Here is a 25332-nt window from a genome sequence, read left to right on the forward strand (position 1 = left end):
GCCACACACTAATCAAGGAGCTAAACATGGCTTGAAACCAGAAGTGAGAGGCTCAACCAAGAAACTCGCCCCTGTCCACGTAAGAAGGAAAATGAAAGTACTCGTTAACTACATCTGCATTTAGACACATCTAGAGATTAAGCAGTTCTGTGACAAACATTCCCTTCAGATGGCAATTTCGGATACTTCTCAGGAAATTCGAAAAAAGAAAACAAAGCACACTGTGGAGGTATTCTGGGGGTCAGAGCGTGGGAAAGCCTTAGTATTTCAGCACTTTTCCCAGTTACGAGTGTTTTCAAACAAGGATGAAGTTCCACGGCCTTCTGTATATCACAAGGTTCTTAACCCAAAGGGGAACCATGAGGCAATATCCTTTCGGCCCTGTACACAAGGGGCTCCCTCTTCTAGACCAACTTAAAACTGGGTGATCCAGTTCTAATCTGGATAACACAGACAACATGACACTAGAACCACATAACAATTACCAGGCAGCAGACTTCAGTATTCTATCCTGGGAGCAGACTTCAGTATTCTATCCTGGGGTGTTTATGCAGTGTTTCAAGCTGTATCCTAAATATAACTGTAGAAACAACACATGTTTTTACAAGTGCTGTTTAAGAACAGGACAGGCAAATGAAATGCACCTCAGACTGAGCCAGAGGAAAAACAAGAGCTCTAACCCGACTGAGAGTCTGCAAGCCCAGGAACAGCCTCTGGCCTCGGTTTCTCCCTCTGAAAAATGGGGATTCTCGTGTTCGCCTCCTGTCTCCCCCAGAGGATTTATAATATTGTTCAGGAAATGCTGGAGGTCTTCAGGTACTTTAGGTACGAAGTCACTGTCAGTGTTTTCTAAAGTTATACACTACGAGAATTTCTTTTCAAATCTTTATCAGCAAGTCCCTTCAGTCTTAATTCTTTCTCTCTGTAGGCTCAGAAGAGAAAAATGAAGCTAACTTTTAGAAGAAAGATGACATGTGTTGATTAACTGCCCTTCTGCTCCTCACTAACCAGTTCAAGGTACCCATCTACTCCCAAGATCAAAAGGAACTCCCGGCCTAGGAGGAGTTTTAGAATAACTCAAATGGCTCTGGAAGCTCAAGAGTGGGAGGCAAATCCTCTTTACAATTATAATGACATGAATACTGGAAACCACACACACACACACACACACACACACACACATACACACGCACACACTCACCCAAACTCATAACTCACACAGAAATTACAAGACTTAGCTTCAGAGAGAACTTCTTAGAATAAGGAGAAACATTAGATAAGTAGATACTATTGATATTTATTTCTTTATTTTATGATTTCCATGTATATAATTAAGTGTATCTTTTAAATGTATTTAATTGTTTAAATTGGCTTTCCATAAAAATTAAAACCATTTTCATCCCCACATTAATCTGGAGTCCCTACTCAAAGAAACTAAAAATAGCATTTTCAGCACACAGTGGGAAATAGAAAATCTTAAGATTTCTGTTTCACTCTCAAATATAAGCAGTAAACATAGCACAGGGAGATCAGCTTGGTGCTTTGTGACCACCTAGAGGGGTGGGGTAGGGAAGGGGGGAGGGAGGGAGACGCAAGAGGGAAGAGATATGGGGATACATGTACATTTATAGCTGATTCACTTTATTATAAACCAGAACCTAACACACCATTGTAAAGCAATTATACTCCAGTAAAGATGTTAAAAAAAAAAAAGAAGAAAAAATATATATATATAACTGGTAAAGCTCTCCTCTCCCATCTCAGCTCTTTGAGAGCATCAAAAGTACATTTTAACTGTTTCTGAGTCCACATCTGGAGTTTAAAAATCCAGTTTACAAGGCAAATGATTTAAAATATAAACTTATGGCTTCCTTTTCTACAGTGATTCCTAGAGGGAGAAAAAAAAGTCTGAGTACAAACAAAATATTGTTTTAAAGAGGATTTTTTTTTTTTTAATTAAAAGCATACCAAGAAAGCTAACTAAGCTTCTACTTTCTCCTGGAGAAAATAATAAAGGCAAGACTCTCCCATCTTAATCTAATTAAGTCTAGATCAAAGTTCAGTTTAGGTAATACTAAGCCTGTAAGAAGGCAGCACTCGATTTCTGAAGAGTACGGTCCCAAGTGTGTGCTCAGGTTAGAGCAGGCGATGGTACACTTTCTGCAAAAAGCCAGATAGTAAATATTTTCAACGTCGTGGGCCATATAGGTTCTGTCACAAGGACTCCTCTCCGCTCTCAGGGCCCGAAAGCAGCCACAGACATTACATAAACAAATGAGGGAGGCCGTGTTCTGTTTTATTTATGGACACTGAAATTTGAATGTCATATAATTTTTATGTGTCAAAATATTATGCTTTTGATCTCTTTCAACCATGTAAAAATGTAAAAACTATTCTTGGCTCACAGGCCACGTAAACAGGCAGCAGGCTGGATCTGACCTGTGCACAGTGAGTGGTCTGTCAGCCTCTGGGTCAAAGTCATAGAAGAGTAGAGTGGCAGCTGGCTCACCTAAGCCAACATCCTCATCACTTAGAGGAAAGTGAGGCCCAGAGAGGTGTGATGACTGCCAGGGTCTCCCTGCCAATTCACAGGAGAAATGGAGTTGAGAATTAGATCTCTGGGAAGGATCATTGAAAAGGTATGGCAGTGATGAAGAAATGTCCTTGAGTTCAATTCACACGGACGGGCCGTGGGTGCTTAACACCAGAGATGTCACAGGAAACTAGTCATCAGTCATAGGAGCCTTCAGTACCTGCCCGCCCACTATGTAAAACAACTTATCATCTGCCGGCCACTGCACCGATTCTGAGGGCTCTGTATCAGCAGCAAGGACCCAAAGGATGAGCCCGATACCCACCAGCCTGATTCTTTCCACTCTTCTGGGTACATAGCTCTGCTCATTTCTTCTGCAGCCTAAGTAACAACCTCCACTTTGGTTACTCTGATTCTAGAACTCCAAGAAATAAGGGTCAAGGTGGCTGAAGAGCAGAGATGGATGTTAAAAATTATTTCAAAGAACAGAGAGAGCAGGGACGACCACCTCAAGCTACGTTCAACAGCATCTCCAACATTCACCTCAGAAAGCAACATGCTCAGCCTCCCTCCCATTCCTACTTCCTCCCTTCTTTTTTTAAAATATGTTTCTCTCCTATTTTTCTTTCTTTAATCTACTCTTTTTCTCTTTTTTTGGTACCAATTCTTATTTTCATTTTCCCGTGACCCTTTTTATTTTGCCCTACACCTTCACTGGGTATAAACTCAAACTGAAATACACTTTAAAATTAATATACACACATGTATCCAATGATGTTTAACTTAGCTCCTCTCCTAAATAGCATTCTGCAGTTTTAAGAAAAAAAGGACTCTAAAGTGACTTTTTACACAGGATCTGTCATCTGACTTTTTTTAACCACATTTTTTTTCAGAGAAATTTAGGGTTTCCTATCCTGTTATGTACTCATTCAAGGCTTGAAGTTTTACACTGATTTTTTCAAAAATTACACCATGATTTTTTTTTTAATCGAGATAGCTCTATCAACTATTTTGTTCTTACTTCCTCAAAAAGACACCATTATATACTTCTGCGAAGAGGAAATGGCGTTCTCGTAAGTAATTTTCAGTTCTTTTTGACAACTTAAATCAAGAATGACTGCAAATGCCTCAGAATTTTTTTAACGCACAGTTATTCTCCTATCTAAACATAAGATTCTTCAGTCAAATAAACTAAGTCAATCAATTTGTTTAAAATGAAATGAAAGAAAAATACACCTCCTAAAGTTGTAGGGGGACCAAAATGCTACAATTCAAACCTACCGATGGAAATTTCACACAACAAACACACACTCTCTACCAATGCTGTTTAAGTTAGAGAGAAGGAAGACCAGACAAATGGGCATAAACTTAAAACAAAACATACCTAAAATCATATTCTTTTTTTTTTTTTTTTTGCGGTATGCGGGTCTCTCACTGTTGTGGCCTCTCCCGTTGCGGAGCACAGGCTCCGGGTGCACAGGCTCAGAGGCCATGGCTCACGGGCCCAGCCGCTCCGTGGCATGTGGGATCCTCCCGGACCGGGGCGCGAACCCGTGTCCCCTGCATCGGCAGGCGGACTCTCAACCACTGCGCCACCAGGGAAGCCCTAAAATTATATTCTTATAGAGCTGAAATTAATCCTAGAGAGCTAGTCTCTTTAATTAGACAAATGAGGAACCAACTAGAGATTCAGAGACTATTTATTGAGTTCCTACCATGAGCCACTTGCTGGACAAAGACTCTTCCCACTTGATTATCACAACTTTCCCATCAAGCAAGTATTATTATACCCATTCTATAATCGAGAAAAGTTATGTCACAGGAAGAATGACACAGCTAGTTAGGAGAAGAGATGTGCTTATAGCCTAGATCGCCAGACATCAATTCAGTGTTCTCTTAACTATGCCACTCCCATGTAATATTTTCGGAAACTGTTCATTGAGATGCCACAATATTTTTTTATTATTATTATTTTTAACATCTTTATTGGGGTATAATTGCTTTACAATGGTATGTTAGTTTCTGCTTTATAACAAAGTGAATCAGTTATACATATACATATGTTCCCATATCTCTTCCCTCTTGCGTCTCCCTCCCTCCCACCCTCCCTATCCCACCCCTCCAGGCGGTCACAAAGCACCGAGCTGATCTCCCTGTGCTATGTGGCTGCTTCCCACTAGCTATATACCTTACGTTTGGTAGTGTATATATGTCCATGCCTCTCTCTCGCTTTGTCACAGCTCACCCTTCCCCCTCCCCATATCCTCAAGTCTGTTCTCTAGTAGGTCTGTGTCTTTATTCCTGTCTTACCCCTAGGTTCTTCATGAGATTTTTTTTCCCTTAAATTCCATATATATGTGTTAGCATACGGTATTTGTCATTCTCTTTCTGACTTACTTCACTCTGTATGACAGACTCCAGGTCTATCCACCTCATTACAAATAGCTCAATTTCGTTTCATTTTATGGCTGAGTAATATTCCATTGTATATATGTGCCACATCTTCTTTATCCATTCATCCGATGATGGGCACTTAGGTTGTTTCCATCTCCGGGCTATTGTAAATAGAGCTGCAATGAACATTTTGGTACATGACTCTTTTTGAATTATGGTTTTCTCAGGGTATATGCCCAGTAGTGGGATTGCTGCATCATATGGTAGTTCTATTTGTAGTTTTTTAAGGAACCTCCATACTGTTTTCCATAGTGGCTGTACCAATTCACATTCCCACCAGCAGTGCAAGAGTGTTCCCTTTTCTCCACACCCTCTCCAGCATTTATTGTTGAGATGCCACAATATTTTAAAACATTACGAACACAGTAATAGAGTACCCTAGAACCCTGACATAAGACTCTTTGCTAAAGAGCAGAGCTTCTCAAAACAAGATTGTTCCTTCTTGGCTGCTAAGAAATGGAGCATTAGCAACTAAACGTTACACTCGCCTCAGAGGCCCCAAGACATAATTGTACTGAGGCTCCAAGGCACCTAAAACCCTATTCACTTGGCTTCTAAATAACTTATGACCCCATCATTTACTCAAGTTGCAGTTGGCCAATTCTCAAGCTTACAGTCTATTCTGAAATCTGGACTCCATTAAGAAGGATATGGAAAGATTTTCACACTTGTAGGAATAAACGAAGATATTTCAGCATGCGTAAAGCAACACAAATCCCTGAGACAACGACCAACACCCACTTCCTGTTCAGGTAAGAAGAGAGGGGAGGAGGCAGGGTCATTAAAATTGAGACCTTATAACTGCTTGCTGTTTTTAAAAACTAGCCGGGTTAGACAGAAACAGGGTTAAAAAGTTAATATAACAAAATGACTTCTTGGCAACTCTAATATCTGAATTCCCCTGGAAAAACCTCACCCTGAAATATTTCACAAGGACAGCCAAATCCAGGTCTTCCTTACACACACAAGATGTGATTTTTAAGGCAGACACTCAAATATCTGACTGGAGTCATGAGCGCCGCTTAGACTGAGTCAACAGGCGGGTGAACCTCACAACTAATTCAGAAGCGTATTTCTTTAGGCAAGCAGAATTGTGTGCTTTTCTGACAATCAATCAGAAAGGACTCTAAAAACTCTATTGAAGATATTCTATCAGGTGAGAGTGAAGGGCTTGGAGGAGAACAAAAGGAGCAGGAAGAAGTAAAAAGAAAGAGAAAGAGTTTCCAAAAAAGAGTGAGTCAACTGAAATATTTCAGTGCCCTGGGCAAATGCTAAGGTTTCATGGGGCTTTTTCTTGTTTTGTAAGATAAGGATTCTCTTTTTAAACATAAGCACAATACTATATTCATACTTTAAGTCACCAGCCAGTCAGCATCCAAATTTCTCCAACTGTCTCTCAGAAGTGTGTTTTCTAAGTGTGTTTGCATCAGAATCCAACTAGTCTTAATTCTCATTTAATCTACATATTTCCCCTCCATCTTTTTTTTTTCTTGCAATTTTTCTTTAAAGCAATGGGATCTTGTTATTGTAGAATCCCCACAGTCTCTATTTTTTTAAGTAATTTTTTTTAATTTAAAAAATGTGTTAGGTTAAAAACAGGCCATCTCTAGACCTACTACATTTTTCCACCAATGTCCTGCAGCATGATGACCACCCAGCCTCTTTCAATGAAGTCCAGGCTACTCCAGGATACATGTTTGTCCACAAAATGTTGCCATGCAAGTAATATATGCAACGTTCCATTCAAGCAGAGGGTGTCATGGAGACAGAAGAACCCATAGGTAACACCTTACCTTATGCTTTAGTACTTTTTGGAACAAGGTGGGGTACATGTTAGTTTTTAAAAGTTCATGCCTAAGCAACAAATGGGAATAATGAGTTCTGTCCAGATACAAACTCATTAATTTAGGTCTCCAGGAGAGGACACGTAGTACCTATCAGAAGAACTCAAGTGAGAAAGATCTGTTAATATACAAACACCTCTCCTACCAAGTTTGCATGTTAACTATTTCTTCCTTTTGCTCTTCTGCCTTCCTAGCATGAACCCTATGCTTCAGTAAATTCACAGTCCTCAGGTTACCCCGACAGGTACATGGCACGTCACTCATCTGGGATACCTTCCACTCCCATCTGCTGCCTAAATCATTCCTTTCCTCAATGACCAGTTGAGCTCCCTCCAGCTCCCTGAAGCCTTTCTTAATAACTCTGCCCATCTCTGCTCTCCTGTAGTCCCTAATCAGTACCCCAAAATACAGTCTAAACCTGCGCGATGGCTGGTTTGAGAGCTGTTTCATATATCACATGTATTCAACAAAGATTTGAAGTGGGCCTTCCACATACAAGGCATTCACAGTCATCTCTAACAAGACCATGACCTCCACAGGGAAAAGGGTCTCTTGTGATGCTACACCTATGTCAGGAGGCCAGAAGCACAGTGGCTAAGAATGTGCACCTTGGAGTCAAGCTTGCCCAGATGTGAATCCCAGAGTCATGTGACCCTGAATAATTACTTAATCTCTCAGTTCTCAATTTCATCATCTGTAAAATAGAATAATAGCCACTCCTTCACAGATATGTTGTTAGGATCAAATCACATAAAGCGTGAGTATTATCTTGTCTCCTTATTACCAATTCTCTGTCTGGTCTCTATTGTATTGTACCTAGTCTTACGTGTTCTTATGCTTTGTGGAAAGGGGGAGTAGAGGACTCCAGCTGAGTCACTGCCATGGAGATGGAGTTCATTAAACACTCCTCGATTGCTTGAATGCATAGAAGATCCACTTTGCCATGGGTGTGAGTGTCCCTTCCCAACATATTTAGGGTCCCTTTTCCTAGTGTCACCCTGATACTTCCCCTGTAAAGAAATGGAACTTGCTCAGAACTAAATACAGTGTTAACCCATCTTCATCCCAATTTAAAAAGAGAGGAAACAACCGGGGGAAAAAAAAAAAAAAAAAAAGACCAAAAGTGATCTTTTATCTTCTGATGGGGCCAAAAATTTACTCTGAATTTTGTTTGAATGGAAGCTCAATATCCCAGTGTACAGACAGAAGCTCCGTTTACAGAAGTTTTTCCAAATTTTTTTCTTTGAGTACCTCATAAGTAAAAACATTTGAACACATACAAATATATACACATACATACATATTCATTTCATTCACTTAACAAATATTTACTGAGCATTCACTATGTGCCTTACACTGCTCTAAGTGCTGAAGACAAAGAAGGAAATGAAAAATATATATATCTTTGCCCTGTTACTTGTGGCTCTCCTACACGTAAGTTTTTATTTAAAAAAATATGTATGTAATATATATATAAAACATATGGTATAAAGGATATGTACCATGGAGAAAAGAAAGAAACAGTGGCAAGAAGTGTGTGGAGTGGGCATTTTAACTGGAGCGGCCAGAAAAGAATTCACCAAGAGGGTAATATTCAAGCAAAGATCTGAGAGAGGTGAGGGTGGACCATGCAGATACCTGGGGAAGAGCTTCACAGGAAGCAGGAGGCTCGGGGCCTGAGGCAGGAGCGCACCGGCACATCCACTGAATAGTGAGGAGGCCGCTGTGCTGGAGCCAGGGAGTCAGGGAGAGACTGGAAGAGACACGCTGGACAGGTGAGTGGCAGGACTGGGAGGAGAGGGCCCGAGGCACCACTGTAGGATGTTAGCTACATGATCTGAGAGCCATCACCCTGAGAGCTATGTTGGATAGAGCGTGGGGGCCAAGGCTGGATGGGGAGGACCAGTCAGAAGGCCACTGCAGGCATCTAAGTTGTGGTTTGGCCAAGGTGGCCAAAAGCGGAAAGTAGAGCTAAGAGGGTTTTATAGTACTAGCATATAATATACATTAAAAGTACACACAAACAAAATTTTTAAGGTATTTTTTTAAGAAATATTCTGATATTTTCTTTCTCAAAATCAATAAGGCATCCTGTTCACCTCTGGAGTAGAGGTGCCCCCCGTCCTCTTTAGAAGGCCATTGTTTAACAAAAATTGGTTGGCTGATTTGTATCAGTTGACCTGAATTTCTGCCTGGCCTTCTGCTGTGACACTTGTCCTGTGCTCACTTCCTATCTTCTTCTTCATTCTGCCAGTCTTAGATACCAAAACATGTTTCCTCCACAGACGGAGTGTGTCTACACATGTTGATCTCATGCAAGAAATCCCTCCTTGTGAAAGTTTATGGTCTTTGGGTCAACTGCACCCAATATCTGGGGCCAATGGTTGGGAAACAGACTTCTTAGACCCAGATATCATTGTGGAGTTCAATAAAACAGGATTAAGGAGAGAACCCAGGCTGTTTGCTAAAGCAGCCCCTCTGAGGAAGGCTACAGAGGGCCCCCCAGCTCACCACAGCTCTCAACAGACAAACATGGGGTCTGAAAGTTTGCTCCCCTTGCCCTGCAAGATGCTCAAGGGAGTCTCAAAAGGCCACACTGAGAAAAGCCCCAGGGGTTCTGTGTCCCCAAAACCAAGCTCCTGGAGACACTAGAAGATGGAACTTTGGGGGAAAGGACCCCTGACTCAAGCAGAACTGTGGGTGCTGGAGGGAAAATCAGAAGTTCATGGAAGGCAGATACTTTTTGAAACCAGATTCCAAGAGTTGAGAAGAGGCGCTGACATTGAAATACCTGGGGTGCTCTCTTAGAACGTTAGAATGCTGTAAGAATTTAGAGGACTCTCCACCCACCCACTCCCATTTCACAAAGAAACTAAGGCCAGGACCTGCCCAAAGCAACACAACTATTAGAAAAAGAACCATGAGTAGAATCCGGATCTTCGGATTCCCAATCAAGTGTTATTTTAAAAATAAGTGAAAGCAAAACTAAAGCAATTTAACATGGAAATCTTTAGAAACAGGTTAGAACTGTGATTAAATGTTGTGTGTCTAGGCCGCAGATGTTTCTGCACACCTCTAATTTTAGGAGTTGGTTGGGGTCGGGGTGGGGGGCTCCCTTGGGGCAAAATGGCCTCTTGGCATTGAAGATACCTTAGAAAGTTACATGGCGGTGCTTATGACTCATGAGGGTGTGTTCGAGGGGATAAGAGACAAATGAAAACCAAGAAATACAAGCAAATATTGGCTTAGTAAAGCCTGAAATGGCCCAAAGATGGATTATATGCTTCTTTTCTTTGCTTGGCCCATTTAATAGAGTACTAGACAAATTTTCAGTTTTCAAAAGGAGAGACAAGTGAAAGGATCCTTAAAAGTTATGAATATCATAATAAAAAATCAGAGTCATGAATCATTCATTTCAACCTCTTGGGAAACCAACTCTTTCAGAAGCATCAACATTGATAAGAGAAAATACCTGCTCTACTAACTTTCCAAATGCAGAGCAGAGGGCAAAGAATGATGTTGGCAAAAGGGTAGTAAAGGAATAATCAATAAAATGGATAATCTATAAAATGAAGAATCTTAGATAATCTTGGGTTACCTATAAAATGAAAGCCGGGGACAGGGCAGGAATCAGTTCCTGAATTACTGACGTCGGTTAAAACTCTTTTCTGGAGCCAGAAATTAACTGTTTGACTTCGTCACCTGGGGAGCTCAGTCAGGGCTCATCTGCAACACACACCCTTCTCAGCCACTACACCCAAGCAGGGGTGAGTCACAGAGGGAGACAGCGGAGCCCAGGCACTGGAAAGGCGCCCAGTCCAACCTCTTCATCTTACAGAGGAACCTGAGGCCCACAGAGGGTAATCTGACTGGCCAAGGGTTGGCTAAGGCACAATATACGCTACCTCTCCTTTACCTTATACCCACAGCAAACACTGATTATCAATCATCACATTTTCCCCCATCTCTGGCTGCAAGAGCCACGATGCTCCTGACATACTGCTCCTGCAACCCCTGACCAACTGGTCAGAGCTGATGTGTGAGAAAGAAGCCAATTTCCAACTCGGGCCTTGCATAAGGTTATAAAACAGTCTTTATCATACCAGCTCCCGTGTAAAGCTGACTGGAAAGACAGTGACTAGTCTACTAGCCAAACTAGTTCACTATTACTGTCACTTCAATACTGAAGTGAGCAAACACAGTTTATGTGGTGTGACCTTGTGTCCAGGTTTACCTGGGACAGCCCTGACTCACACCTGTTTCCTCAATGTCATATTTAAGGGTACCCCCTATCACCCTCAAAGGTGTCCCAGTTTGGATTAACATGATATGGTCATCCAAATTCTACGTAACTCCTAATCACCTACAAACACTTATAAATGTTTATTTGTTTTCTGAGTACGCAGTGTGTCAGGAAAAGAACCACTGACCCAGTCACCGGTAGTTTTGCAAAACACTTTCAAATAATACTAAACCCAAATAATCTTTGAAAGGGCCTCAGGGACCACTACTCTCATCAACCTCTTTTATATATTGAGCTTTAATACGGAATTTTCCTTGGGAAAAAAACAAAAAGGAGAGCCATAGCTTATGCAATTTTGGAAACCACAGGATTATAAGATCTCTGTAGCCCCTGCCTACTTTTGAATTTCGTGTTACAGTTTCGCCTATAAAAATTCACATTGGACTTCCCTGGTGGCGCAGTGGTTAAGAATCCGCCTGCCAGTGCAGGGGACACAGGTTCGAGCCCTGGTCTGGGAATATCCCACATGCCACGGAGCAACTAAGCCTGTGCGCCACAACTACTGAGTCTGTGCTCTAGAGCCCGCGAGCCACAACTGCTGAGCCCGAGTGCCACAACTACTGAAGCCCACACACCTAGAGCCCGTGTTACTGCAACAAAGAGAAGCCACCGCAATGAGAAGCCTGCGCACTGCAACGAAGAGTAGCCCCTGCTCGCCGCAACTAGAGAAAGCCTGCGCTCAACAAAGACACAATGCAGCCAAAAGTAAATTTAAATAAATAATTGCTTGTAACACAACACTGTAAATCAACTATACTCCAGTAAAAAAAATTTTTTTAATTCACATTATATTGTTGAAATAGAAATCTTTTTAAAGAATGTTTCAGGCTGGGCTTCCCTGGTGGCGCAGTTGTTGAGAGTCCACCTGCTGATGCAGGGGACACGGGTTCATGCCCCGGCCTGGGAGGATCCCACATGCCGTGGAGCGGCTGGGTCCGTGAGCCATGGCTGCTGAGCCTGCGCTCCGCAACAGGAGAGGCCACAACAGTGAGAGGCCCGCGTAACGCAAAGAAAAAAAAAATGTTTCAGGCCTATTTCTGGCACAAACAAGTGTGCCTTTCTGAGTTTATATTTACTCTCTGTTTACAAGAAAAGAAGTAAAAGTTGAAACCTTAAAAAAAAATTTTCAATCAATCCAGGGCTAGACCTTGTGTACCACTGCTGGATTTACACTAAAGCAGCCAGTTGTTAAACTGAGAGGCATAAATTCAGTTTATTTGGAAAACCCGTTGGTCTAGACATCATAGGTATCACGTTGATGCTCAAGAGAAAGATACCAACATCATCATGTGGAATGTTTAAAATTCTTACCTGGCTACCTGGACAGAAGCTAGAAGGAAATATATCAAGCTGCCAAGAGGAGCTCTCTCCGAGTATAGAGACTTCAGATGGTTTTAACTGTTTTTGCTTATCTAGCTTTCTGATTTTTCTACAATGACCACAGTTTATCTGTTAATGACCAAGAAAAGAATCACCAAGCTACCAACCAACACATCATTCTCCAGGGTAGGGAGGTGAAAGGCAAATGGGATAAGCCAGGCCCCCAGTATGGCAGAAGCAGAGGCCTCAGAGCAGCTCCTGACTCTGCCAGACCTGGTTCTGGCCCCCGAGCCTGGAGGAATGCGGGAGTGTGGCTCACCCGGAGCCTTCCCGGTAAATAAGAACAGGCATCTGTGAGTCCTACGGTGCACTGCCCTTTCAACTATCATAAGTATAGCTTTGTGGTCAGAGTCCTACCTGTGCAATCAGACTGCCAGGGCAGGACACTGCACTCCATCACTTACTGGGTGTGTGACCTTCAACAAGTCAGTTAGCCTCTTTATTCCTGTTTTCTCATCTGTAAAGTAAGAATCACACAACCACCTACCTCCTAGCATGGCTGTGAGGATTAAGACAGACGATTCATGGCAAGGGCCCAGCATACAATAAGATCACAATAATGTAAGCCATTATTAGGTCTCTGCCATGAAACACCAGTCCTCAAGTGCCCTCCCCAAACCACGTGACTGCATCCCAAGACAACTAGAGAAGGGTCCAAAGAATAAAGCCTTTATTTTCCCTTCTTCTCTGCTGAAGTCAGAACTGGACACAGAGTTTGCTGTAAGCCCAGTGCTGCCAGGAGCCCCAGAAGGACAAGGGCAGCCCAGTAAAATATGTAATGTGTCCCAAGACCCCACACTACGGGCTAGAAATGCTTCTTTCAAAGTTACAGGATTTCTAGTTTCTTGCCACTGCCACGGCTGCCAGCCACTGCCTTTGGCAAGGAGGTGGGTGACTCAAGTGTGAGCTATAGGACTTGGCAAGAGGACACAAAACCAAAAGGCCTCCAGGCAGGAAGCTCCAAAAAGGGCCCCCTGCAGAAAGAGTTTGTCTACAGGCAGCCCTCGAGATCAAGATGGCATTCCGCTGTCACTAGCAAATTCAGGAAGAAGAGTGAATATTTCAAAGGTCCAATAGCACTTACCATTCTGCTTCAGAATTTTGAAAAACTTTTCTGGGGGAGCCAGGCTAAAGATATGACCACACTCTTAAAATCACTGCAGTGCCTTAACTACATGACATAAAGAACACCCCCCGCAGCCCTGCAAAGTTCAATATCAAATAAAATTGCAAAGAATTTCACGTCTATCTTGAAACAAAATGTATTACATTTGGATGCAATGAAATTTTCTTTCCCAAACTTAAAATTACCTCACTTTACCAAAGATATAAATAAACCTCCCAACGTCCATCTATGAGGAAATAATTACATTATTAATGTTAATTACATAGGTGAGTGTGTGCTGTGCTGTATAGGGTGATCAACTTGACCTGATTTGCCTAGAATGTCCTGGTTTTAGCACCAAAAGTCCCACATCCTCGAAAACCCCTCAGTCCTTGGCAAACCAGGAAGACTGGTCCCCCTAACGCTGCAAGAAAATTGATGTGTGTTTTGTGAAGGGGAAAACAGAAGAGACAGTTAAAATGCAGAAGTACTCAATGCGAAGTCTGTTTGCAGCAATAGCTCCCAGTTCCTTTTCATAGTAGAAAAAAAAAAAAAACACCACACTTGCCTCTCCCTTCCCCCTTTCTTTCTACTTTCCCAAAACAGAGTTAGGAAAAGGCATTTTCCTCCTCTTGCATGATGGAGATGTCAGCACAGGACTGACTGTTGAGGTGTTGACCGTCATCGCCAGCAAGCTCCCGCACCCAGCTTCAGCGGGACCGGAAACGTCACCTGCTTTCATGTACACGTGAGACTTATGTGATGTTACGAATCAATGTTACCTCACTTTAAAAAATAACAAAATAAAACTCAAAAAAACAAACAAAACCAAAATAATAAAACAAACAACTAGTGATTCAGGTTATCAACAGCAAGAATGTGTCCTCAAACTAAAAATCCAAGAACCCTGGCAAAAATAAGACCCACCTTGCAAATAGGGTGTTAAACAGATGAGAGGGAATTAACAAGTGACTGCTTTACAAACAGCTGAGTGGAGACCTAGGCACTCTTCTACAAACTCTAAGGCCCAGATTCAAAGCAGGTGGCTCCCTACCCACAATAGTGAAGCAAAGCTCCTGCAACAGGAGTTTAAGCAAAGGGTTTTTAAGCCTCTGGTGAGGTTAAGAACCAGCTTCTAAGAATTTAGTTTCAAACTGAAAGGTAAGACCATCTAAGGCAAGAAAGACCACACACTTCCTGGAGCTAAAGCCTCGCAGAAACCATCACTGTTCACCACTCCATGGCACCCAGTCTACCTCCTCACCCAACCTCCCTCTGGTTTTGCCCCAAGATAGGCTGGCCATTTTCAGATGCTCTTGAATCTTAGAACTCCTTAGTTTCCCTTTATGCATCAGTAAATGGAACCAAATGAAGGTCATACAACTTCTTTCCCCCCACAGTAATACTAGTTTGTTGGGGGAAGGGTTGGGATGTATTCAGAAACACTTTAAAAGAGAAACTATCTTTGAAAGTCCTACTGTGATAAGTCCTGGAGAATAACTTCCTTTCTTTCTAAGACCAAGTACACTTTTCACTAGCGTTGATCTGATTGAGGAGAGGATGCCTTCTTGTCAGCTTTTCAACACATCCAATGACAAGATGGAGGGAGGTGTCTTAACCCCTAGAAGAAAGCACAGGCACCTGGAAGGCAGGAGCCAGGAGTGCATCTCTACCCTACAAGTCAACATCTGGGTCCTTGAGGAAGACATGCCTCCCTTCTCTATACCTCAGTTTCTTCATTTAAAAAATCAAGGATCTGGGTGAAGATCATCTTTGGCATTCCTTCCAGCTCTAAAATTCTATGTGAAATTCCTCTCTGTATGTGAAAATGACAACGCCTATTAGAAGCATTTTTTGTACTCTGAAGATGAAGATTTAGGCATTAACAGAGAAATATAGTAACTTGCACTGGCAAAGATAACAAGACCAAGGCAGACTAAACTTGGAAGATTTAAAACAAGCAAATGTCTAACAGTTGTTAAGTATGTGACCAAAAGGTTGAGGGGAAGCCTAAACTAGTATCAACTTACAAGCACTCTTCAATACTCTGGAACCAATGCGAACAAGTAGATTCCTCACGATTACCAGCTGCTGCTCTCCCTGCTAAACTTAACGATAACGTGAATTTTAATTCAGTGATCCCTCCCCCACACAAAAAAGAAAATTTTAAAAGCCTGAAAATACTTATGGAAAGCAAAGCAAAACTTTGACTCTAAAGCCAGGAGAAAAATTATCGTGGTGACTGACTGCATTTAAGTCGCAGGAAGTTCTGGCTGGATACTGAGGACAGCGAGGCACGAGGCGCAACCCACTGGATAAGTATGAGATGTTTAACACCAAGGACTGGCACGTTTGACCGTGTGTGTCAAAGTCAAGACTGCCTTGCCGCCTACCAAGACCGCAAAACAATGTTCATTTCACTATCCATGAATAAATGGCAGAAGAAAAAAAAGCAAGCTGTTTCCTTTTTTCGTAGGACGAGCTGCAGAGTTTTGTCATGCAACTTGGTTGGGCGCCTGTGAGTGTCAATGCCCTCAGAGCAGAGGAGTCCGCAAAGGTAGGGTGTTTCCATTCCACAGACCTGAAGTGAGGACTGTCAACCGAGCCAGCAAATAGCCCCACCTTTCCGAGCAAAGGACTCCAGAGCTACCCTGTGCGGTAGCCCACAGTCTGTGAGTGAAGCCCCGGGCCGGACTTCACTCCTCTTGGGAGAGCCGCGCCAGGGGCCCCCATCGCGCACCACGCACACACAGCCTCTGGGCTACTAAAGAGGAAGTCAGGATGTCATGTCAAAAGGGTAAAGACAGCCCGACCACACGAGAGCCGCGGTATGGGCCGGTCTCCGGCTTGGCTGGGGGTCTCTTGGCTTGTCCCAGGCTGCCATCCCTTCTCCCTCTCCATCCACGGTCCTCCTCCCGGAGGCGCGGACCAGCCTCCCCTCGGCCCACCGGGGCTGGCGGAGCCCACGCTGCGCAGTGCCATAGGAGCCGGAGGAGCACCTCGAACCTCCCCTCCCCCTGCCCAGCCCGGGCCCTCGGACAACGCACTCCCGCGCACCCCCGCACGCCAGCGGGAGCCTCGCCGCCCCTTCCCCAGCCCCCGGGGCGCCCCGGCCGCCGAGCCGAGAGCGCAGTTCCGACGGCCCAGGGCGGGGACCGAGCCGGGGAGCAGAGCTGCAGCCGCCGGCTTTCGGAGCAGCCGGCGCCGCACACACTCCTCCCCTTCGCCGCGAGTAAACAGCTCGCTGGCACGCTCCGCGCCGCGCCCCCATCCCCCCGCCGCGGCTCCGCGCCGCCCCGCGCGCCGGCGCCGCCGCCCCCTACCTGGTCGGTGAGTTTGAGCACTGCCATTCTTCCGCTCCTTGGCGCGCACACACATACAGGTCCCCGGCCCGCAGATGTCAAGCCAGGAGCCGGGGAAGCGGAAGGGACTGCCAGGGGAAAGAAAAAAAAATCTGGCTCCCGAATTTGACAGCCCTCCCCCTGCTCCTCCTCCGCCGCCGCCTCCTCCTCCTCCCGCCGAGAGGCTGACACTGGCTAGTAGGGTTTGCAGCCGAGCCCGCCCGCCTTTATACAGGAAGTACCGGCTGCTGCCAGCCGGGCCGCCACTGACATCACCGCGCGCTGCCTCGCTCGCCGCCTCGACGCCTGGGCCGACGCTGCCTCCTGCCGCCCGCGGCCGCGCCTCGCAGCCCGCGGCCCTCGGCGACCGCCCGCGCCCGCCCCCACCCCGGGCGCGCCGCCTTGGGGCCGGACTGCCGCCTGCTTCCGCACCTGCACTCTGCGCAGGGGTGAGCGGGACCGGGGCCCGTGGGCATGCACGATTAGAGGCCCCTCTCCCGGGGGGCTGATCGTGACCCCCCCCCACCCTCGCCCTGTCTCACACAAACACCCACAAACACAACCTGACAAGCAAGCCCTGTGGACACACCCCGAGGGACAAGAAAGGCTGCACTCACACGCAGCCAACTTCAACCCTGGAGATTGGATCACATGCCTTCCCCTCAGCCTCTCCCCCTAATCCGGAATCAGACTGCACAGCACTTCAACTTATCCCACCTGGGCAAGGGGCCACTATGCTGATGCTCTCTTTGTGTAATACGGGAAGGCCCCGACGCTAATTCTTTAGCGAGTGTTTGTCAAACATTTGGAGGGTGGGGACAAGGGCTCTGGCCCTTGCATCTTGTTCTCCGGCTACCTCCCAGTTGGACACGCGCAGAACCCCATCATTAAATTCAAACTTTGGGTGTTGATTTGGGGAGGAAGGAGGTGGAGCGGAGTTACCAGAGAAGAAAAGAGGTCTTAAATTACCGCATTAATTGGGCTTTTGAGGATTTCCACCGGTTCTGACTCATTTATTTCTACAAAATCCAGTTACCATGCTCTTCAACAGGTAGAAGACCCAGCTGTCAAACAGCATGGGATACACGCACAACGGTAATAGTCATAATCAGAGTAAAGTGTTAATACTTGTGGAATCTGAAGCAAACTGAGTGCTGACTTTGTACCGGATACTGGCTAGACACAGTATGTAAAGGGGAGCATAAACATCTAAGATACCTAGTCTTAGGAGGTCTCTGACATAAATAGTCATCACTAATGAATGTAATTACAGAATGAGATAAGGGATCACAGGGGGAAAATAATACTTGTGAAGGAATCCATGGCAGAGGAATCAGGCCCGACTGGTAGGTGAGGATGGGCTTCCCTGAGAAAGAGACAAGAGTTGAGATTCTTCAGGAGAAAGGGTTAAGTGGGCAAGTGTATAGGGTGATGCTCCCAGGCAGCCCCACGTGCCCCTGGCATGCCATGGAACAAACCTACAGTTAAACGGCAAACCAAAACCACAGTATCTACCCTTCATTCACAAACCAAATGTGGACTCTTCCTCCCCACTTTCAGAGCCTCCCCAAAGAGTCTCTGTGAGAAAGGAGAGGAGGGATGGTAGCTTTTGCTTAGTATCCTCCCATTTATTATCTAACCATGGGCTTGGAATTCAGTCACACAGGCAAGGGGAACCAAGAAAGCACTCTCCTGGCTTCCACTCCACTATCCTCAGTGATGCACAGAGATAAAAAAAATTTCACTCCAAGGCCTCCCTCAAACACAAAATAGTTTGCTTTTGCTGCATCTATGAAGCAGTTCTTCAGTGCTGTTGTTGGTATGTCTATTTATTAATATCATCCTGCATGCCTTTGTAACTGAACAGGACACTGACTTCTCTACCTAAATATAGCTGTCTTTCAGAAGAGTGATAACATATGATTTGATTTGGCAGATGTACTCAAGATCCACTTGCTTCATCATGGGCATGCCTACAGATAAGTTCTTGGGACCTGGTTTGAAAGGAGGAGCAAGCAGTTCTCAACCCTTTCAGACCCATCATCCCTTTTTATAACTAGTATTTTTAACACTCATTACTATGAAATGAAATCCATAGGTAATATTACCTACCTATGCAAATTTCCCTCCAAATCAATATAATGTCCTAATTGTATAATAAAGGAAAAATAAAAGGGAAGCAATTTATAATTAATGTGTATTTCAATAAGTAAATGCTATAGCACAACTCTATTGGAAGACAAATAGTAAGATGCTTGCACCTGTATGTAGAACCATTGTGAATGAGAGAACGACAAACGCAATCCAACTTGAATGTTTTATTAGCAACTCACATATCAACATTGGTGTTGTCATTGGTAACATGATTTTGTGAAAGGTTGAATAGTTCCTGGTCAAGTTCCAAACAAAATAAAGAGCGGAAGATTAAGCTAAATTTGTTGATATGGGTGCATTTACCAGAAAGTCTGGATTTAATGTGTGAGCTCATGAATTGAAAGTAACTCCCAACAGTTTGCTTCATTGGTTAAAAAAACTCAGACTCAGTGGTGGTCTATATTTGATGAGATGGAGATGACAGAATGTCCCTGGTACAATGTAGAGGGAAAAAAATCCAAAGGTTTATGGAGACGGGAATGTTGGATTTTATCATGCATACTGTATACCCACCCCCAAACTATAAACCCCTACAGTAAGGCATTGAAAAATACATTAGTGGGACTTCCCTGGTGGCGCAGTGGCTAAGAATCCGCTTGCCAATGCAGGGGACACAGGTTCAAGCCCTGGTCTGGGAAGATCCCACATGCCACGGAGCAGCTAAGCCCGTGTGCCACAACTATTGAGCCTACACTGTAGAGCCCACGAGCTACAACTACTGAGCCCGCGTGCCACAACTACTGAAGCCTGCGTGCCTAGAGCCCGTGCTCCGCAACAAGAGAAGCCACCGCAATGAGAAGCCCGCGCACCGCAACCAAGGGTAGCCCCGCTTGCTGCAACTAGAGAAAGCCCGCGTGCAGCAATGAAGACCCAACGCAGCCAAAAATAAATAAATAAAAATTTTTTAAAAAAGGAAAATACATTAGTAAGGGGAGCACCAGAAAAGCTCTGTGGTAACTGGATATGATGGTGGGAGATGCTTCCATTGAGACGACTCCCTGATTTCTGCGAGAGTGGGATCCTGGGATGTCAAAGGCCAAGTGGCAGCACTTAACTGGCAGGGACCAGGCAGACACTTACTATACTGGGTAGCAGGGACAAAGTGGTACTCAAAGGTCTTGACCTACAGGGATATTTGGTAATGCCCTAGGTGGCCACAGGAATTAAATATATGGAGAGACTTCTGAAATATTCTTTGATCTCTTTAACAAGCAAAACTCTAGGTCTGCTGCCTGAAACCTGACTTGAGCCATCAAATGAAATCATTCTTCTCATCCAGTTTCCATACCTCAGCCAGTTCACAGACACAGAGACCTTGATTGAAAGGGTAGCTGGTCCCCTTGAAGAAGAATCTTGCAGCATTGCCATAAATATATATACAAATCTTCATCCAAGCCTTCCCCAGGGGAACCTGATGCCATTTATTAGGGTGACCATACACTGGGAAAAAGGAAGTACCCATCTATTTCAAGGATTATTTGATATTGTTTCTGAATTAATGTTCATTCCTGAGGATCCAAAAATATCACTGGGTCCACCAATCAAAGTGCAGCCTTATGGTAGTCAGATGGTAAATGGAGTTTTCACCCAAGTATATATCACCATGGATCCACTAGGTTTGCAGACCCACCCTGTGGTTATTGCCCTACCTTTTTGTTTTTTTTGTTTTTTTTTTGGCGGTACGCGGGCCTCTCACTGTTGTGGCCTCCCCCCGTTGCGGAGCACAGGCTCCGGACGCGCAGGCTCAGCGGCCATGGCTCATGGGCCCAGCCGCTCCGCGGCATGTGGGATCCTCCCGTACCAGGGCACGAACCCGTGTCCCCTGCATTGGCAGGCGGACTCTCAACCACTGCGCCACCAGGGAAGCCCCTGCCCTACTTCTTGAATATATAATTAGAATTGACATGCCCAATTACTGGCAGAATCACCACATTATTTCTCTGACCTACAAAGTGAAAGCTATTGTAGTAGGAAGGGCCAAGTGGAAGCCTCTGGAAATTTCCTCTTGCTACCAGGATAGAAAACCAAAAGCAATACCATATCCCTGGAGAGATATAGAAATTAGGACCACCATAAAAGATGTGGATGATGCAAAAGTGGTGATACTATCACTTCCCACTTTTAACACACCCGTTTGACCTATCTAGTGGCAGGTGGATTTTAGAGAATAATTATGAATTGTTATGAACTTAATCAGATGGTAATGCCAGTTGCAACTGCAATTCTATATGTGCTATCTTCATCTATTCCAATTTGCACTAAATCTATTTTCTTTTATGTGGTGAGGCCAGCAGCATACCTTCATAGTCTTGTCTGTGGGATATAAACTCCTTTGCTCTCTGCCATAATCTAGTCTGCAGAGATCTTGATCACTATGTTAGATTCGTCAAGCTGATTAGACCTAATAAACAGGAAGTAACAAATACTTTAGACTTTTTTTTTTTTTTTGGCCATGCACGCGACATGCAGGATCTCAGTGCCCCGTCCAGGGATGGAAACTGTGCCCCCTGCAGTGGAAGTGCAGAGTCTGAACCACTGGACTGCCAGGGAAGTCTTAAAATTCACCATCTTAGTGAAGTTTCTGGAGATCCAAGTGATCTGAAAGATATCAAGATATCCCTCCAAGGTGAAAAACAAGTTGCTGCACCTTGTACCACCTACCACTAAAAATGAGACACAATACTTGTTGGGCCTCTTTGGATTTTGGAAGAAATATATACTGCATTTGAGTGTGGTGCTCTGACCCATCTATCCAGTGACTCATAAGGCTGGCATTTTTTATCAGGAGTAAAGAAAAAGAAGACTCTGTAACAGGACCTTATGATCCAGAGGAATCCCACAGTACTTGAAGTGTCTGTGGCAAATATATATATATATACATCTGCCACTGGCAAACGCTAACAGAAGATCCACAATGCAGCTTTCTTTAGTTTCACAGCAAAGCCATGCCCTCTTCTGCAGATAACAATTCTCCACTTGAGAAACTGTACCTAGCTTGCTACTGAATTTGAATGACTGGCCATGAGACATCAAGTGACTATGCAACCTCAGCTGCCCATTATGAACTGGATGTTATCTGACCCATCAGCCCATAAGGTTGGGCATGCACTAGAGCAATCCCTTATCAAATGGAAGTGGTATGTAAGAGAGAGCTTGAGCTGGTCCAGAAAGCACAAGTTGCCTTAGCCAGTGACTTAGATTCCTTTGATTCTTACTCCTGGTATATTGCCTCCTCATCATCTTCAATCAGTTAACTGGTTTACATACAGTTCTCCTCAATACACTGGTACAAGCTGGAAGTGGTCTGTTCTAGCATTAGAACTCCCATGAGGAATGCCCCTGATGGTAGTACTGAAGGGAAATTCTCTCAGCACAAAGAATGTCCTGCAGTGCATTGGGTGTCTACTTTGTCTGGATTGAGAGATGGCCAGAGGTATAGACCTACACTCATTCATGGGCAATAGCTGATGGTTTTCCTGAATGGTCAATAACTTGGAAAGAAAAGATTGGGAGACTGATGACAAGGAGGTCTAGGGAAGAGGTATATGGATGCACTTCTCAGAGTGGGCACAAAGTGTGAGGATATTTGTATACACCAAAGGGCATCCACTCAGAGAAGGATTTCAAAATCAGGGGGATGACACATTTGATGAAGTTGGCCTCTTTTTCCCCCTACTGCAGTGCTTGCACAAAGTAGCCATGCAGTCAGGAGCAAAGGATATTCATGGGCTCAAGAACATGGGCTTCCCCACAGTAAGGTTCATATCTACCAACATCAGAGATCACACGTTGAGTTCCAATATGGCACTATTTCCAGGAGAAAATAGCCAGTAACCTAGTAACAGATTGATTGATTATACTGGACCCCTCCCATCATGGAAGGGACAGCTATTTGTCTTACTGGAATAAACACATATTTTGGATATAGATTTGCTTTCTATGCTCAGAATATTTCTGATATTATTACCAACCATGAACTCATTATACCTTACTCACTGTTATGATATTCTACATATTACTTCTTTCCAGGAAACTCATTTCATAGTAAAAGAAATGCAGCAATGGACTCGTGCAAATGGAATTTGCGGGGGGAGGACGGTGCCACACTGCACAGCTTATGGCATCTTAGTTCCCTGACCAGGGATTGAACCTGGGTACTCAGCAGTGAAAGTTCAGAGTCCTAACCACTGGACCACCAGGGAATTCCCTGGAATTTGCTAGTCTTATCATATGCCCCACAAGCCAGAAGCTCCTGGAAGGATGATGGAATAGCCCACTGAGTTCTGGTGCCAGTTAGGAAATAACATGGTAAAAACTGAAGTTCCGTTGTATAGGCTGCAGTATATGCTTTGAGTCAGTGCCAATACATAGTACTGTTTCTTTCAAAATACACAGGTTCAAGAATCAAGGGGTGGGGAAAGTGGAAGTGGTTCCTCTCATCATTATACCCAATAATCCACTCACACAATTTCTGTTTCCAGTTCCTGTGACTTTGAGCCCTGATGGTTTGGAGATTTTACTTCCCAACAGAGGAATATTTCCAACAGGGATCACAACTATGGTTCCACTGAGGTTGAGGTTGAGATGGTACCTCGGCACTTTGGGCTCCTCATACTATAGAAAAAAATCAGGTGAAGAAGGGGGTGCTGTCCTGGCTGGGGTGATTGGTTCCAATTGCCAAGAGGAAATTGGCTTTGCTGCTTCACAGTGGGGACAGGGAAGACTATGGGGACAAAAGGAGTGCATTCTTGGGCTTCCCTGGTGGCGCAGTGGTTGAGAGTCCGCCTGCCGATGCAGGGGACACGGGTTCGTGCCCCGGTCCGGGAGGATCCCACATGCCGCGGAGCTGCTGGGCCGTGAGCCATGGCCGCTGAGCCTGCACGTCCGGAGCCTGTGCTCCGCAACGGAAGAGGCAACAACAGTGAGAGGCCCGCGTACCGCAAAAAAAAAAAAAAAAAAAGGGTGCATTCTTGATTTTCTGTGATACCTCTTAGCACTTCCGTGTCCTATAGTAAAAGTTAATGGAAAGCTACTATAATTTTTTTTAAAAGAGTTTAAAAGTAGATTCACACCCTTCAGGAATGAAGGTGTGAGTCTTGCACACTTTTAGTTCTGGTAACTAAACTTTTCCCTTTGTTCCCCAGCCCAATTGATGCCTCTGCTTCCCTCTTTGCTTTTTCAGTCCTCCAACACCTGTTTCAGCAATTCTCCATATTAAATTATTTGTGGTTTGTTTTCCCGACTAGATCCTGTCTGCTACAACAACAGAGGTGCATCCCTGAATTTTAAAAAAAATCACTGAATATTAAAACCATATAAAACAAAACAAAACAAAAATATTATGTTTACATGTAAAGTGGGTTAAGCTCTAGGCTAAGATAATTAAAAACAGATTTTTTTCACCTACATGAATATTCAGTGGGACATTTGAAATTCGACATTGCATGACACCTAGTATCTCTGATCCCCACCAAATAAATGCTTGGAACTTCCCTACTCTTTGTGACAACCAAATACACTCCCTCAAATTTCAAAAATATTCCCTAAGAGGCAACCCTCAGATCTACTGTACTGCAGTGATCACTACCTATGATTTTAATAAATCCACCCAACTTACTATGTCACATTTCAGCATGGTTGTTTTCTTTACTTGAGTTATGTGGGTTTTTTTTGGCCACACCACGTGGCATGTGGGATCTTAGTTCCCAACCAGGGATCGAACCGTGCTCCGTGCCATGGAAGCATAGTAGTCTTAACCACTGGACCGCCAGGGAAGTCCCCTTACTTATGCATCTTAAACTTGTATAAATATAAATACACACATAAATATATGCTTGCCTATATACCCATGTATGTCTATATGAATATATATGCCTGTGAATATACAAAACATATGAATGTATAATATATATCACTGTAGTGGACGCTGTGGTGTGCCACCCAGTTCCTACCTTCAAGACCAAAGCCCTCGCTCCCCCAACTCCTGAGAATGTTGCCTGCTGACAGCCTGCATTTGTCTTCCCCACAAGAACTGGCCTCAGCCAAGTGTAATCGCCTCACCCGAGATTACAACACCTCCCTGGAGGTATTGCTATCCAGTGAGTGGAAGGGAACAGAGGCCCAGCCCCCTAACCTCAATTTGGGACATTTTAGCCCCAGAGCTCCCCCGGGATCATCTGAGGCCTACGCTGCAACTTCATAGTAGATCAGCTTCTCCC

The sequence above is a fragment of the Phocoena phocoena genome, chromosome 7, assembly GCF_963924675.1.
Source record: "Phocoena phocoena chromosome 7, mPhoPho1.1, whole genome shotgun sequence".
In the NCBI taxonomy this organism is placed as follows: Eukaryota; Metazoa; Chordata; class Mammalia; order Artiodactyla; family Phocoenidae; genus Phocoena; species Phocoena phocoena.